The 17963-nt window shown below is 28.6% G+C and overlaps 1 protein-coding gene across 3 annotated transcripts in view; it reads right to left on the minus strand.

Annotated features, from left to right (window-relative positions):
- LOC148234283 (uncharacterized) overlaps positions 1-17963 on the minus strand; it is a 262549-nt gene that overhangs the window by 112603 nt on the left and 131983 nt on the right. The window lies entirely within an intron of this gene.

Consider the following 17963-nt stretch of genomic DNA (forward strand, 5'->3'; position numbering starts at 1 on the left):
CCCAAATTATATACAAAACATACGTATGCGATTTACACATATGTATTATATGGTATAGATGAACAAAATTGTGGTCGGGTTTTGTAACTTGTATGGGACCGTGGGTTACCCTTAGACGGTTAATATTAAACTAATAGGCCTTTAACTGATGCTTATTTAAAATTCGCCTTTGCCAGTGTGTGTTTGGGCTGCGTAATAACATAGTAATATTGATGCAATGACACTTGCTTAAAAATTGAAGCATATTTTAATACCAATATTATGGCACTTTTTTAAATTTAATTCTGGCGTACGCGTTCATTTTTTTAAGTAATGATAATATAGAAAAAATATATATTTAAGCTTATTAAAAATATACTTAGCTCTACAGAAGCATCTATAGTAGTTACAGCATTTAAAAATATCAAAGAAGCAATTAAAATAAATTGTTCCACTAATATTTGTAATAAAAAAATATAGCAAAACATGAAATATTTAATGATATTTCACATTTACCTTACGATGGCAAAAAAGATAGTACTTTGCAAAAAGGGTGTTAGAACTAATTTTAAATCTTATAATAAAATAGGAACCATTCTACCGAATGGAAAAGACAAAATTTATAATGAATCAGAATAAGTACACCAAATTTCTTGTGGCAATTGTGACAAAATTTATATTGATCAGACAAAACGTAATGCCTGCACTACACTCTCTGGAAGTTCTCCGAACCTAAGTTACAACTGAAGTCGGCCGAGACCTACGACTTCGACCGTCGCAATCCGGATAGCGTCCGTGAACGACGTCCGCACGGCGGCTGCTATCACGTACAGCTGGCATATTTGCGCGCGATCGAAAATGTGTCAAATATTCGCAAATTTGTAATTGTCATACTAATAAAATTACGCTACTGGTAATTATAAAAGTTTGTGTGGGCACTCATCAATCCAATATCAGTGAAAACTTTTCGGTCGTAAATATTCAATTTACGCAAAATCTTTGTCGGCTTTAATGCCAAATGCCATAAGGCATAAAAATGATACTTCAGAATACGAACAACACATTTGTAACTATCCTAGAATTTGTCGCCATCGATTCTAAATAAGAATTCGTTATGGTGTGACATTTATATAAACCCATCTAGGATATTCGAAACGATTTTTTTTAACAAAATCCAGTACAACTAATTATTTTTAATTATTTAATTTTAAATGAAAAAAATATATAATTACGATATCTGTTAGAAGAATATACTATCAAAAAGATAGTCCACGACGCAACGCTCGATATGCGTGTTAACCACAGGACGCCTAAGCGCATACTGAAATTGAACCGAGTTACTCGTTCTATCTCACTCTCGTCAGTTAGCACGCGAGAGAACGAAAGGGGAAGTATCTCACCGCTCGCGCTCGAAAGAGCAGTTCTGACTTCGGTCCTTTTGACTCCGGTCTTTTTGCCGACAATGTTCGTAAGCGCTCGAAGCTGGCCAAGTCGACTGAATTACCCCCACTTTACCCCCTCGGACAACTTCCGAGAGATTTTAGAGCGGGTAGAACCGAACTCGACCGAAGTAACCCACAATATTCTACGTCCTTGGCCAACCTTGGCCAACTTCCAGAGAGTGTAGTGCAGGCATAAAAATTCACAAAGAGAATTATAACATAGAAAAGCGATAAAATGCTTTGATGAAAAAGCAACTCTGACAAAACACATAAAAATCATTTATCAAATCAAAATTTATCCAAAATTAAAAATTCAGTTGTAAAAAATATAGAGAAGAAATTGAAATTTAAATTAAAAGAAAAATAGAATGAAATAAAATATATGACGAGAAAGCCATTTCGAATACTTGGTTACCGGTTTTAAACCAAGCTAAATTGAATTTAAACCCATATTTTATGACTGAAGCTCTTTATACTCTTGCCGGAAATGACAGTAAAGCCTATCAAATAAAAAAACGTACCTACTTTCACTACCCTTGTATTTTTACTTTTTGAATATCTCTCTTCAAATGCTCAAAACTAAAAGAGAGTGATTAATACTAATATTTGAGTTTTTATTCGATTTAGAAGTCATCTGTTCATTAAATATCATATATCTAAAAAAACGGATAATTAAAAAACTAAAAAGATAGTAATTTTACATACAAATCCAGTTATTTTATGTATGTAGCAAAAAAATGCACAAGTAAATAAAATAAGCACATAAAAAACTAATATATTACTGTAAAAAATATATACTTTTAATGTGTATTGCTTTTTTATAATATTACATTTTGCGGTAAAATATGAAGTATAATATTTTGGGTTAATTTCGAAACATCAATCTTCTCTGAGGTTTACCCTTAAATAAAAAAATGTATGATTAATGCGAAAACTTAAATCAATTTTTCCTCAATTGTGCACGTCAAAGCATTTCAACTTTTATATTTATATATTGTATATATATATATACTACATACATTGGTCAAAAGGGCCTATGTATAAAACTTCTTAAAAAACAATCATTTAAATAAAGACTTTTTATTTGTATGAATATAATTTAAAGTGGACCTAAAAATGTATATGGTATAGTGTAATATTCCAGAAATATGTCTAAATAATTATTATAATGACTTCATTTATATAACATACGAGAAGCAAGACAAATATGAATGACTATACATTTATATTTTTTATATGAGAGGGAACATAATAATTCATACCCTTAATGGGCAACTAGACCCCCATTGCCGGGATTTTTCGATGTTTATATTTTGCGGAATAGCTTGGCATAATATGTTATAGCCGATTAATAACCATAATATACGAGAACCAGCACGATAGATCAGTAGTATAAGTCATTCACGCGGGTACAGTTCCTGAGTAAATCTCAATATTTTATAGCCCTAAATAATGATTAAATAATTAAATATATGATCATTAATATATTAGAGACCAAAAAAACATTCGACTTTAGCAAATATAAAATTAAAACTTAACAAGCTATTAAAAATATACATCATGTGACCCAAAATATTACACTGATTACAATAATATGTAATTTAAGAAAATAATATTGATGATACATAATACAAATTAAAATACAGGCTACCGTGTATAACAGATTTTACATTATAAAAAAATACCACTTATCTATTCACATTATAGTGTTGTATTCATTATTTAAAATCGAATGTTAAAACTAATACGATTAAATTAAGTTTTACTTGCGCTCATGTTTATTCTCTAATGCAGTTTTAGTCGTTCTACAATTTATATTAAATATTATATATGATCTAAGATTAAAGTTTTACATATTAATTTATTATGTTTCTCAATTAATACAGGTGTTTTTATGCTAGTTATTTATTTTTTTAATAATTATTATTTTTAAGTAAACCCATTGCAACAAAATAATTAACCTTTCATATAGTGACACCTAACCAAAATGAGTGAAAACACACAAACAACGAAGTAATGTATGCAATTATAACATAAATTAAAAAATGAAAATTAAAATTAATAATCATACATTTGAGGATTTAATTCGTACAACAAAACACAGAAATTTTCCGTTGCCAAGGCTCGGATTGAAACGGAAATTTACGAGCGCTATTAAAATGACACATAGTTTGTATAACTCCAAAAAATTCCTGTAACTCCCGTGTAAACAGTTCCCGCAGGATGACAAAGCAAAAACAAGTCCCGGTGAAACAATTTAGTATTTGAATAATTTATAAGAGACATTCACTGTTTACAATTGTTTACTACAATATACTAATAACTGCATCGTACTGTTAAAAAGTCATATATGATACATTATATTATATACATATATTATATAAGGCCAGTCAAACCATTTTATTACACAATTAATAAGCCTAATCGATAAGTATTTTTTTTCAGAGATAAAGCTTTATTGATCCGAAAAATATTCTACTATCACTACTTCATCAGAAAGCTTATGAAGGTTGAAACTTATGAAACAAAGATAAAAAAAAGTGGGAGTAGCGTGGAAAGCATTTAAATTTGTAACCAGCTTTCATGAAATTAAGAAAGAGTCAAACTACAAGTATTAAGCTTCCACTTCACTCTCCGAAAGTAGGCGACAGTTGGCCAAGGACGGGAAATATAATGTGAAAATTCGGGCTTACTTCGGTCGAGATCGGTTGTCCCCGCGCTAAAATCTCTCGCAAGTTCTCCGAGGTCACCGCGAACGGGAGGTAAAATGGGGGTAATTTGGGTCGAGGCGGCCGACTTCGTCGCCTCCAAAAATTCCCTCGCTTTCCGAAAGTCATACCCGAAAACGCTTCGAGCGCGAGCGGTGAGATACTTCCCCTTTCGCTCTCTCGCGTGTTAAGTGACGAGAGAGAGAGATAATGATATCGTGCTTCGCAAACTGAGAGAATGAGTGACCCAATTAAATTTCAGTATGCGCATAGGCATCCTGTGATTAACACGTATTATGAATGCTACAATGTGGTCACAGCAACAAACAATGTTATTTTTAGAAAAAATACAATCGGAACTATGCATTTGGGACCCAACAAACAGCGCACATAAAGATAAAAAAAAAGTCCACGACGCCTGGGTGAAGATACACCTATCAACTCAAATGGAAAATTTAAGATTGGGTGATTTAAAAAAAAAAAAAGATTCCCTTTTCGCGACGTACAGAGGCTACAGTAGGAAAATTGTGTCGTCGCTAAAATCTGGAAGTGGGGTGGACGATGTTTATCGTCCGATTTGGTTTGCATATGCATTTATGGACAGCTTTTTGGGACCATCGTTCAAATGCAAGGATACAATAAACACAGTAAGTAATATCTTATTTTTTTATTTATTTATTTAATTAAGTAATTAACATAGCAGATAGAACATCAGAGATATATAATTAAATAAATATCATCACACTTATATATTTGCGTATAACAATTTTTTCTTCATTTTAACACTCGTTTAAAAAGTAAATCCTATATTATTAATCTTTATTTAAATATATTATTCTACCCAGATAGGACAAAGTTTACCCCAAGGCTTTTACTTGCCTAATTAATAATGTATAGTACAATTAATTCCTTCCAAAGAAATATTCAGTGAATTTTTCTCTTATCTGAACAGCTGACAATGTTGGATTACGTGGTGTTTGTGTCATATTTCTGAAAGCACAGTTATTATCAACCTGTTGCCGCCAACTGCCAGGTTGGAGTAAACTTCCGTTTGCATCATAAGTGTCTACCGTACCGACAGGCATATAAATAAGTGATGAAGTTGTACTTTTTCTGAGAAAGTTGTGCAACAAGAGACATGTCATTGTAATAACAGAAACGGTGTCAATATCTAATTTAATAGGCTTTTTAAAAACTCTAAATTTTGCAGCCAATATACCAAAAACATTTTCAACTAAAACTCGAGATCTCGACAATCGTGTATTGAAAGTTCGTTTCGGTAATCCAATATTATGAGTACCGGGATATGGTTTCATTATATTAGTATGTAAAGCAAATGCTCCGTCAGCCAGAAAAACGTAGGGAATATCAGTATTATCAGTACCGGGCAATGGACACGGCGTAGGCAAATTAAGAGTATTAGAAGAAATTTTTTGCCACAATAAACAATTTTTAAATACACCTCCATCACTGATCCTCCCTTGGCTACCAACGTCAGCAAACATAAACTCATAGTTGCTGTTAATTAAAGCCATGAGTACTATACTGAATGTCTTTTTATAGTTATAGTACTCAGATCCAGAGTTATCTGGACATTCCACAACAATATGCTTCCCGTCGATCGCACCAATAGCATGTGGAAAGTTCTTTTCAAAACCATTTTCAACTTCCAACCATTGCGTCGTATTGCTTGGAATCTGTGAACAATAAAATGTATTTACCATAGATATTTTTTTCAGGAGCAAAATACAACACAGATAAATACAGAAGAGGGAAACAATGAGTTGTCGCAGCCTATCGATCTAACGGATACACCTGATACAATAGGTAATCAAAAAAAAACCATTCGCCGTCGTCTACACCCACCAGAACTGCATGAAGCCAACATGCAAATGACCGAAGCATTCAAGACACTGAGCAATATCATCAATCAAAAACCAGCTGAAATTGAAGATGAATGCGACATGTTTTGCAAAATGATTGCAAAAACTCTTAAAAAGATGCCCGGAAATGAAAGGGAAGATATAATGTTGGAAATGCATTTATTAATTCATAGATCACATAATAATACTAGATCCCCATCTATTGAATCATTCCGCACTTCTACATCTAGACCCCCCTCATATTCAGAGCATTTCAACCCTACATATTTTAATACCTTAAAGCGACCTTCATCAGAACACAATTCATATTCAAATGCAACAAATACATCTTCCAGACCTAATTCCTCATTATCAGAGCCACCCAACCCATTTGTAGAATTTTCAAATGAAACCCAGTCATACAACTTACATATTCCAAACACAAATAATACTGTGCCAGATACTCACACTTTTTCAAACGTTAAAGCTCTCGGTAACGAGAATACTTCGAAGTTACATCATTTAAGCAATGAAGTTATTACTACATCAACAATCACCCCGACTGAAACTCAACTCAATACTACCTAGACCCAAACTCAATCAATAATATAATAAGTTAAAGTAAAGCATACCATTAATTGTAATCATTACCATGATAGATGTAATCAGAAACTCATTACTAGATTTTACTGTTAATAATGTTAAGAAATTTACTTACTTTACTTTTTTATATGTTATTTTTCTCATTTCGAAATTGTATATTAAATAATGTAAATTGATTTGATGTAAGAAAGGGATTGATGATCTATGTTTTTGTGTTTTATAGAAACTCAACTCAATACTACCTAGACTCAAACTCAATCAATAATATAATAAGTTAAAGTAAAGCATACCATTAATTGTAATCATTACCATGATAGATGTAATCAGAAACTCATTACTAGATTTTACTGTTAATAATGTTAAGAAATTTACTTACTTTACTTTTTTATATGTTATTTTTCTCATTTCGAAATTGTATATTAAATAATGTAAATTGATTTGATGTAAGAAAGGGATTGATGATCTATGTTTTTGTGTTTTATATATAAGTTAGATAAAAATTTGTTACCAAAGTATTTTAATAATTATATAATAAGAAATAGTAATATTTATGATTATACAACTAGAAATAAGGATTTTTTTAATAAATACATAAATAATGTAGTTTACTTATATATACCTTTATTTCATTCTTGAGAACCTCATTTAGAGCTTTGCAAACTTCAAGTACGATTTTGGAAATTATCTGGCTTGAAATTTTAAATAAATAATGCAGACTTCTGTAACTATCACCAGTTGCTAAAAACCTCAAGGTGATTGATAAACGAATCTTGGCAGGTATAGCTTTCCTTAGTTGAGTATCTTGTTTGGAGATCATGGGTAAGACTTTGGACAGCAAAAATTCGAAATCTTTCACAGACATTCGATGAAAATTTTCGAATTCCCCAGATGGTTCTTGTGTCAATTCAGCAAATTGACTTTCCATACTTTTCCTTAAAAAATAATAGAAATTATTCATTAGTTGCACACTTGAACGTTTCCTGTTTATTATTTATTAGTGACAGTGAAGCCTCGATTCAACATAAAATGTCTTATTTACTAACACTGATCTGTTCCGGTGCATTGCAATCATCCACCATCTCCTTTTTCTCCATTTGGCTTTAATTTTTGTTTTGCTTAAAACACGCACGTAATTGTAATACGCGAGAGCACATAGGGCGATGACAGCAGCGGCATGCACATCCTCCATGTCGGAAAGCGCACCCGCGTATGAAATTCCCGGCTGTGCGAACGCTATTCGAAACGGCGACCTTGACCGACTTCGGTCGAACTTCCACTAGGACAACTTTCGGAGAGTGAAGTGCGGGTATTATATATTGTTGAAGATATATTAAAAAGATATTGGGCTGTAATATTTAATTCATTCATCCTGAAAATTTGTGTGCAGTAAGAAAGGAACAAAGTAGAAGATTTCACATTTTTTAAAATCGGTACTAAAATTTTAAGTCAGTTAACATAACTTAAACAATTATTAAAAATAAGTTATTTGCAGTCTTGTGTATTTGATATAAATTATAATAAATAATAAAGGAATCACTAATTTCGATCAACCAGACAGGATAGAAATTAAAAATACCTAGAATCCATATGCAATTTAAACCTAGTTTATGTTTTATTATAAAAAAAAAAAATAACCGTTTTGAAAAATCAAACCACCAGAAGCTTAAGGTGAGGTCTTAAGAGCTTTTGATTTGGTAGAAGCCATAGCGAATAGCCTGAGGCTTCATTGTCAGATTTTCACTCCAGATTCCGGCAGTCGATTTTAATAAGAATATTTAACCCGCTATAATGCAAACTATATTGCAGCTCTCCTCTGATATTTATTTACTAAAAATAAAATGAAAGTTTTATTAAAGAGTTGCGCTACGCATCCAAATAAAATTTATTTATCAAGTAAAATTGCAATACTTAAAAAAATAATAAAACACATAATATTCGCTCCCGACAATTAAAACTAAATGTGTCCCGAGAGGTAAAAAGGTTGGCCAACTTTCTATTAAACAAGCGGACCGTGAAAATATATTCGTTTGTAAAAGTTTGGAATACGGTGCCTTGGAGAATTAACCATATAAAGCAATTTAAACCAATCGCTTTTCGTTAATGTGTGTCAATACAAAAAATTAAGGAACAGTTAATTAATATATATTTTATGTGTTAGTTTTAGACGAGTACATTAATTGATAATAAAAGACAGCTCTCTCGGTTTAATTATATTTAGATGGTCCTTTTAAAGCTGCCATTATTTATAGATAATTTTCTATGGTATTAGAATTCGTTCCAATTGAATTAATAAACGCTAAAGTTTTCCAATCTATCTATATCGTACGTAAATCTAAAATGACAGTTCCGCTGTGTCTAATTGACGAATTTATTTTTGGAAAGCGTGAATTTTAAATCGCTTTCTGATTAAACACAATTCCTCGACGTCGAAAGACCCTGACCACATGTTGCCTGGGAACTTTTTGGGAAAGTTTTCGAACCCCTAAGGCAGTGGTTCTTAACCTTTTCAAAGTCACGGTGCACTTTTGATCATGGGAAAAAGTGGCGGTGCACCAGAATTAAGAGGTCGAAAAAAATATGTGGACATAATTTTTATTACATATTTAAAAAAAAAATAGTTCCATACAAAATTACATACAAATTTCTTACATATTTTTTTAAATTAAATTATATGAAAAAGTTTAGTATTGAAAATGAATTTAGGTAGTTAATTTTGCCCTGAAACCAATTCTTAATTACGTGTTTTATTAAAAATATTTGTATTAATATTTAAAGATGCTCTTTGGATGGCCAATCTAAGTGGTGCATTTTCCCCCCTTTGTTTACCCAAAATGATGTTCCTGCTTAACATAATGGAATTTATATGATCGATTAAAAATTAATTATTGTGATACCTGAGCTTGTTGGCTTTTGCAGATATCAGAAATATTACGTCGAATATTTTATGTAGTTACCCTGAATTCTTCGTTTAAATTTTTTTCTGTCTTTCTCGTTTTTTAGTTTTCAAATTAGTTGTTGTTGAGAAACCAAGCTCACACAAATATGATGTTGAAAACTGTAACAAAATTTTCAGTGCCTTCATGTAAATAACTAATTATTCCTCTTGGACAGTAATCCAAAAATTCTTCACAGTTATTTCGGAAAATTTATTTTTTAGAGTACGATCAGTCGACAATTAGACTAATTTGATGATTTCGTATCCGGTCATAATTTTCTATATTTAAGAATGGAAAATAATGTGCAATTTTTTCTTCCAATAAAGTTAAATGTTCTATTATTGCGGGAATAACTTTCTTGGGAATGTTTTCGTTAAGTGAAGGAAACATATCTACTTTTTTTCTATTATTCGATTTTTCGAAAGAGTTATTTTTCTCCGAAATCCTGTCAATTTGTCAATGGATGTCATGAATTTTTCGTTTTTTCCTTGAATGCTTGTGTTAACGTTATTTAAGTAATTAAAAATATCTGCTAAATATGCCACTTTAGCATACCAATCATTATTTTGAAGACATTTTACAAAATAATCCATACCTTGTTCTATTAATCGGCATAAAACTTTACTCTTAGATAACCACCTGACTTCAGTGTGAAAAAGCAAACACTCGTACATATCTTCCATAGAAATGCAAAGTTTTTAAACATGCGTGTTTTTAAAGGTCTTGATTTTATGAAATTCACTATATTTACAACTTGATTTAGTACAGGTTTTAGTGTTGCTGGTAAAGTTTTCGAAACTAAAGATTCTCTATGTAAAAAACAGTGCGTAAATATAATATTAGATTTTCTTGTCTTTGCAAGTGTTACAAATCCTTTAAATAAGCCTACCATTGAAGGAGCACCATCCATACAAATTCCTACACATAACTCCCATGATATTTTAAATTGTTCTAAATATGAATAAATAAGATCAAAAACATCTTGTCCTGACGTATGCTCGGTAAGTTCTTTGCAGCATAGATATTGATTCACTATTTTGTTTTCATTTATGAAACGAACGAATCCTAGTATTTGTGCCTTACCGGTAATGTCAGTAGATTCGTCGTTGTAAAACAAAATATCGCTTGGAAAGTTTATCGTTAACTGTTTTCTCAGTATCATCCGACATATTTAATTATTTTTATTATTGTATCGTTTGAAAGAGGAATTTTCATAATATCCTTTTTGCTTCATTACCAAACATAATTTTTCCTATTTCACAATATGCAGGTAAAATTAGAGACTCTGCTATGGTATGTGGTTTTAATTGTACAGCAATCAATTCAGCAATTTTGTATGACGCCAGTTGTGCCTTATCGGAAATTTTAACAGTTTTTTCAAAATATTTCGCTAGTTTATTTTGCATGCTTAACAATCTTTTGAAGTTATCTTTACTTTTTGATGCAAGATCGGCGTGCTTCGTAGTGAAGTGGCGATTTAACTTGTCAGTATACATCGCGCTATTGGACAGTTTTTCTCCACATACAACACATAGTGGAATGTGATATCCTTCCTCATTGATGCTAGTAAAACTGAAACGTAAATATTCTTCAGAATACTGTTAATTTTTTTTTTTTTTTTTACAAGATATATTTTCTTTTGTATGAGACGTATGATGTCTAGTAACATCTTTACTACTTCTTCCACTTGTACTCCCAGTGTCATTAATATTTTGTTCTTATTCACAATTTCGTTTGGTAATAAATGTATCCATTGTGGGGTATCACGACTATAATAAAATATAAATTGATTGAAACATTAAAATTTGACTTTTTTTGCGGAATTTTTGTTTTTACCAATTTTCTCGCGGTGCACTTGCAATAGGCTCGCGGTGCACTGGTGCACCGCGGTGCACCGGTTAAGAACCACTGCCCTAAGGTCTCACCCGTTTGTCAAAAAGGTAATTGATTCGTAGGAACGCTCTTGCATATTAAATATTTTAATTGGAAAACATTTATTAAATTAGAAAATTTATATAAAATTGATAACATATGATTTAATTTATATTTCATTATCATACAACAATAATTAAATTGGTTAGACTTAGTAGTTTATTAAATAAATATTGCTTAAGCTATATCTATACAGTTAAATACAAAGCTACTATTAAATTATTAAATATATTATATAGCATAATGCACTTAAAACGAAAGTACTGAATGCATTATATTTTATTTTTATTTATTTCACCCAAATTTTAAAACACATTTATTGTAAAATATAGTGATAAAATAACATTTATATATAATAGATAAATTATTTACGACAAAGTACTATATATATATATTATATCTGTGTTTTTTAATTCTCTCGCGATTTATATATTTAAATTTAATGTTTTACTTAAATAAGGATAGACAGTTGAAGAAAGCCCATTTTCATGGAGAATCTAAATCACTCTATAGGAGACCATAACTAATCATAGCATTGATATGTATGTATATGTTGTATATTAATAGTTAATTTCGCTCGATAACAAATTGTAATTAAATGATGGGGCAAAAACATATGGATACTTGCTTGTACAAGATAGATAAGATTAATTTGATTGTCAATCCCGACAAAGGACAAACAATATCGCTGTCGCGATTGATGTGTCCTCTGAGTAAATATTGTTTTTGTGTTTACATTTTGTGTGTTTTTGGCGACAGCGGGTAGGCATTTTCCATTTGCCCTTTTTAGTAGAAAATGAATATGATATTGAAATATCCCTAGACCAAATTCAAAATATAACCCCAAGGGATAGAGTTTTGCTTCTGAATGAAATTTATTCATCTGGAAAGAAAGTGGATTTGCATCGCGGAGTGTATGGTAGGTGAGCTTTGGAAGCCTTGGTTGAAAGTGAAATCTCATCTTAGAAATCATACATACGCATTCAGCACCGTGACATTCTATCAGCGAATTATGGTATAGTATAGAATACACCTTGAAAGCCATATTAATATAAAAAATATTATTTTTCGTTTTATTCAAAACGCTTTCTTTCTGGTGTGATACATGTCATTAGTATTTTTTAATAAAAAAGTAATATACGTACATGTAATTGTTTATTTCGCCAATAAATGTGTTATCAAAATATTGATATCAGTGTTTAATAAAAAGTCGTCTACACTATGTTTTTTAAAAATGTTGCTTTTATTAAATTGCAAATTTTTTTTTTATAACCAAAAATAGTCGTGATTTTTTTTATGAAACGCTCTTTTTTGTATATATAGAAATTTAAATTAAATTTTAGCCCTTTTAAAATATAATTCTAATCTGAAGATGTACTTGTTTTTGAGTCCAGCTTTAATTTTCAAAAACTGACTTTTAACTATTTCGATACGGACTTTATCACTTTATTTGATCATCTATTCAACTAACCAGGTATTTGAAATGTTTCGCCATTTCAATTCTATCTCCATCTAATTTTTAACTCACCGGGCCCACGGGGAGCTTGCTAATTACCATATTTTTTTGTTTTATCAGTATATATATATATATATATATATATATATATATATATATATATATATATATATATATATATATATATATATATATATATATATATATATATATATATATATATATATATATATATATATATATATATATATATATATATATATATATATATATATATATATATATATATATATATATATATATATATATATAATATATATATATATATATATATATATATATATATATATATATATATATATATATATATATATATATATATATATATATATATATATATATATATATATATATATATATATATATATATATATATATATATATATATATATATATATATATATATATATATATATATATATATATATATATATATATATATATATATATATATATATATATATATATATATATATATATATATAATATATATATATATATATATATATATTATATATATATATATATATATATATATATATATATATATATATATATATATATATATATATATATATATATATATATATATATATATATATATATATATATAATATATATATATATATATATATATATATATATATATATATATATATATATATATATATATATATATATATATATATATATATATATATATATATATATATATATATATATATATATATATATATATATATATATATATATATATATATATATATATATATATATATATATATATATATATATATATATATATATATATATATATATATATATATATATATATATATATATATATATATATATATATATATATATATATATATATATATATATATATATATATATATATATATATATATATATATATATATATATATATATATATATATATATATATATATATATATATATATATATATATATATATATATATATATATATATATATATATATATATATATATATATATATATATATATATATATATATATATATATATATATATATATATATATATATATATATATATATATATATATATATATATATAAATATATATATATTGTTTTGTGTACATGCAATTATTGTTAGTGATATTTCAGTTGTATATACACTCCTATGATCGATACATTAATAACTCACTTTTAAAAAGTGTATTAAAAAAAATGTGGATAATAACAGTAATAATATATTAAAAAGTACAGCTAATTTCGTAAAACGACCCAATATCACACGGAATTACATAATAAAATATTGTTGAATACCCCAGTTTTGCACTTTGTTATACCGAATGCGTTAATTAAAAACGAACATTATAGCACAAGGTAAATACAAAGAGCTAATGCTTTAATCAATGTGACATTAAATAAGTGTAATTATGAAGCTTATAGCGTGATTCGTTAATTACTTGTAAATATTTATATTTTTAATGAACATATATTTTATGATAAGCACATATTTATCCAAATGTAAAATTACGGCAATGGATAAATGACTTCGTTATTAGTAGAATAAGTAATATATACAATTTATAAATGATCTTATAAATGGGATACAGGGGATAAACAAATACTTGCAGTGGTACTAGTAAGGTTAGATTTAATTTTAACTTTGTGTTTCTGCTAGGATCCATCAAATCGATTAAATTTGGTGAGCGTTATGGTGACACCATATTAGTTGATACTTAAAAAATATGTACTTAAAAATTATACTGTAAAACATTTCATTTTTAAAATCCAATTGTTTATTTTAATTTTAAAAGTTTAATTTGAAATTAAAAACTTGGATTCAACGTTAAACAATTGATTAACATAAAATCAGTTTCATTATCTGAGGAACGCGATTAGATGTATATTGCTACATAAAATATAATAATAACTATATCATAATACGATGTGTATTAAATAATAAAAAATGCTTGATATCTTTCGAGTTAATGTATTATACAGTATAAATATTATTTTTTTATAAAGATAAAATATCTTTCTTATAAAGTATATATTTTTATACTTTGAGAAATAACTTATGATATTAATATAATAAATAAGTAATGTATTAAGTATACATGTGTATGAAAAATCCTATATCAGACTCGTTGATGTTATAAGCTTATCTTGAGATTTATATTCCTCCATTAGTTGAATCTGAAGCGTATTATACATAATCTAATATAATACTATTAACTTTTTTAAGGTGTTTTATGTGATTGAACAACCCATTTTGAAAGTAGACAGAATATTCACAATAATGGAAGAAAACATGACGCTATAGAAAAGACATCACAGCTGACAATAATTCAACTCGACACGCCAGCTCAGAATACGAATTCCAAGACCTGCCATTTTGACTCCACCGCCTTATAATGGTAGCATCTATATTTTTTTATAAATATAGTGATTTATATATTTTTATAAAAAAAATCTTTTATTCCTTTGCAAAGACACGCCTTCATCTTTTTTTTCTAATTTATGATTTTATTGTTAGCTGCGATATGTAAAAATTAAAAATTTAATGGTTACAATTTAAGAGAAGAACACTTAAAACCATTTAAAATTTAAGGTGGGCAAAATATATATTTACTTAAAGAGACCATTGAAATTTTATCTACAGTCTCTAATTTTAAGTTCAGGTTATTTTATTACAGTCTCTGATATAGGTTCTTAGTGGGTTAGCGTGGTTATGATAAATATTAAGTTTCTTAATATTAGTATAAAAAGATTTATTATATATTATTTTTATAACTTATGACTTTCAATATAGAAAAAAAAATAGTGTTATTAGTGGTATTCCACAAAAGACAGGCATATATTGAGGCAAGTCTGATTACTGGTTTGTATATTAAGATTTTTATTTTTGTGATCAGCGCGTTATTTTAATTAAATATTGTTCCGAGGGCCGCAATGGCAGCAAGCGCTTTACAGCGAAATTTCAAAACATGTTTAATAAATCTAAGCTTGGATTCCAACCCGGATATCTAACGCTATATTCCTATTTTTATTACACTGCCCTGTACTTTGCAGGGGCGGTCGCAAAGTTTCTTAAATATAATTAATGTTGATTTTAATTTTCCACTTCTCAAAATGTTTTTTAAAGTTTTAAAAATATTTTTTTATTTTGACCGTAAGCATTCGTTAAAAAACTGTATCGTCGAGGTACATAGAAACAGGCTTTTTTATTTTGGTATACCGTTCTTATACAAGATAAAGATAAACGGTCCAAGAAAGTTTTCTTAAGGAACTTTAGCTTTTTTTGAGAAAAATTATAGCAAATATACAATAATCATTCATCCATCAACTGTAATTCTACAACCATATTAATAGTAAATTAATAATCTATAATATTATCATAACAATAAAAACAACAGAAAATTTGCAAACATGGTCGGACGAGTGACATAGTTTAAAATAACTAATGAAACTCAATGGCATATTCTCACACCCTCGGCAACAATTTCATCCCAACTCCAAACCTTACTTATACAAAGGTTCAAGATTGATCGTACAGGGTTCCCGTGTGCGAAATCACAGTGTGACTTGGACATATTTGTAAAATTATTTGTCATTTTGATTCACTCAAATCTCTTGCGTGCACGTCACGTGACACGAACCCGAAAGCACTTTAAAGACCCCGAACCCTTTTAATTCCCAACCTGTCGGACCCTCGTCGTCGAAGAATACGGTCACCCCTGACCTTATTTCATTCTTCACTTTTTCTCATTCTTCTTCAGAAGAAGAACAAGCGTAGATTATCTTTCAGTGAACACCTTTCAGTGTGACATGATAATTTCCTTTTTTCATAGGCACGCGTTCACAGTACCGATAAGCAACTCAAAACGGCCCACTTTTTTACAACAGGGGTTATAAATAATGTTAGTTATTTAGGTAATTATTATATTTATAATCCGTTTCTACTGTATATTTTTAAGTTATTAATATGATTTTTAATCTATAAATTTTATATATATAATACATGTATAATAAAAGAGGAAATAGGAAAAATGTATTGACATACAATATATATTTACGGGCGCCTCGAAGATATTTCAACATTTTACCTAGACAACAAATACAAAGCTTGTTATATTCACATCTCTCATGCTGTACATACAACACCCAGTCGTATAAATTCTTTTGTAAAAATAATATACATATTACTTTAAATCTAGAATCGATACTATATTATTATAGTTTTATTATGTTACTAGCGGAAGCGGAAATGCTTCGCTATTGCTAAATTTTAGTATTATATATACATATATGTATTGTATATGAATTACATACTTGAAGTTGTAATACGTTTATAACAATTCAATGAATCACTCCGTCAATATTTTCCATTAGAGATACATATTAGCAAAGTTCAGAGATGCATAGAAATGCACTGGGTGCATTTCTATTTTATCTAAACTCGTAGGTCGACAGAAATTTAATAATTGCCTTCCATCGAATTTTAAGTACGAGCAAGTGCACATATTTAAATAGAATTTTAGAAACTGGACTTACAACAATTCTGGTATACATAGTTAGAACCTTATCCACAGCGACATTGCATACATGTGTAAAATCGGATTGTCATCACTTTTCCAAAAAAACAAATTGTCTTGCACTAAATGTAGTTTCCTACATAAAAAAATTGACAAATATTTTTCAAGGGGGTGTGAAAATGTATTTACAGATATAATGTGATGCCGATTACTAAAAAGGTTAGGAAACACTGCTCTAGAAAATGCGTTCAAAATATTTTCGAAAGACAAAAGTCAACTCAAGCTAGATAACGAGAATGTTTACGCCGCTTTAGAAGTTACGCGGTGTCATAGCCCTTGAGGAAGTTTTTGAGTGGAATCAAACAGATCTAACGACTTTATATAAAAAATGTTGTTGTTGATAAAACATTTGTTTATAGTTATAAAACTGAGAGCACAACATCGTGTAATG

Source organism: Plectrocnemia conspersa, unplaced genomic scaffold, assembly GCF_051122295.1.
Source record: "Plectrocnemia conspersa isolate PC_06_02 unplaced genomic scaffold, ASM5112229v1 ptg000006l, whole genome shotgun sequence".
Classification (NCBI taxonomy): domain Eukaryota; kingdom Metazoa; phylum Arthropoda; class Insecta; order Trichoptera; family Polycentropodidae; genus Plectrocnemia; species Plectrocnemia conspersa.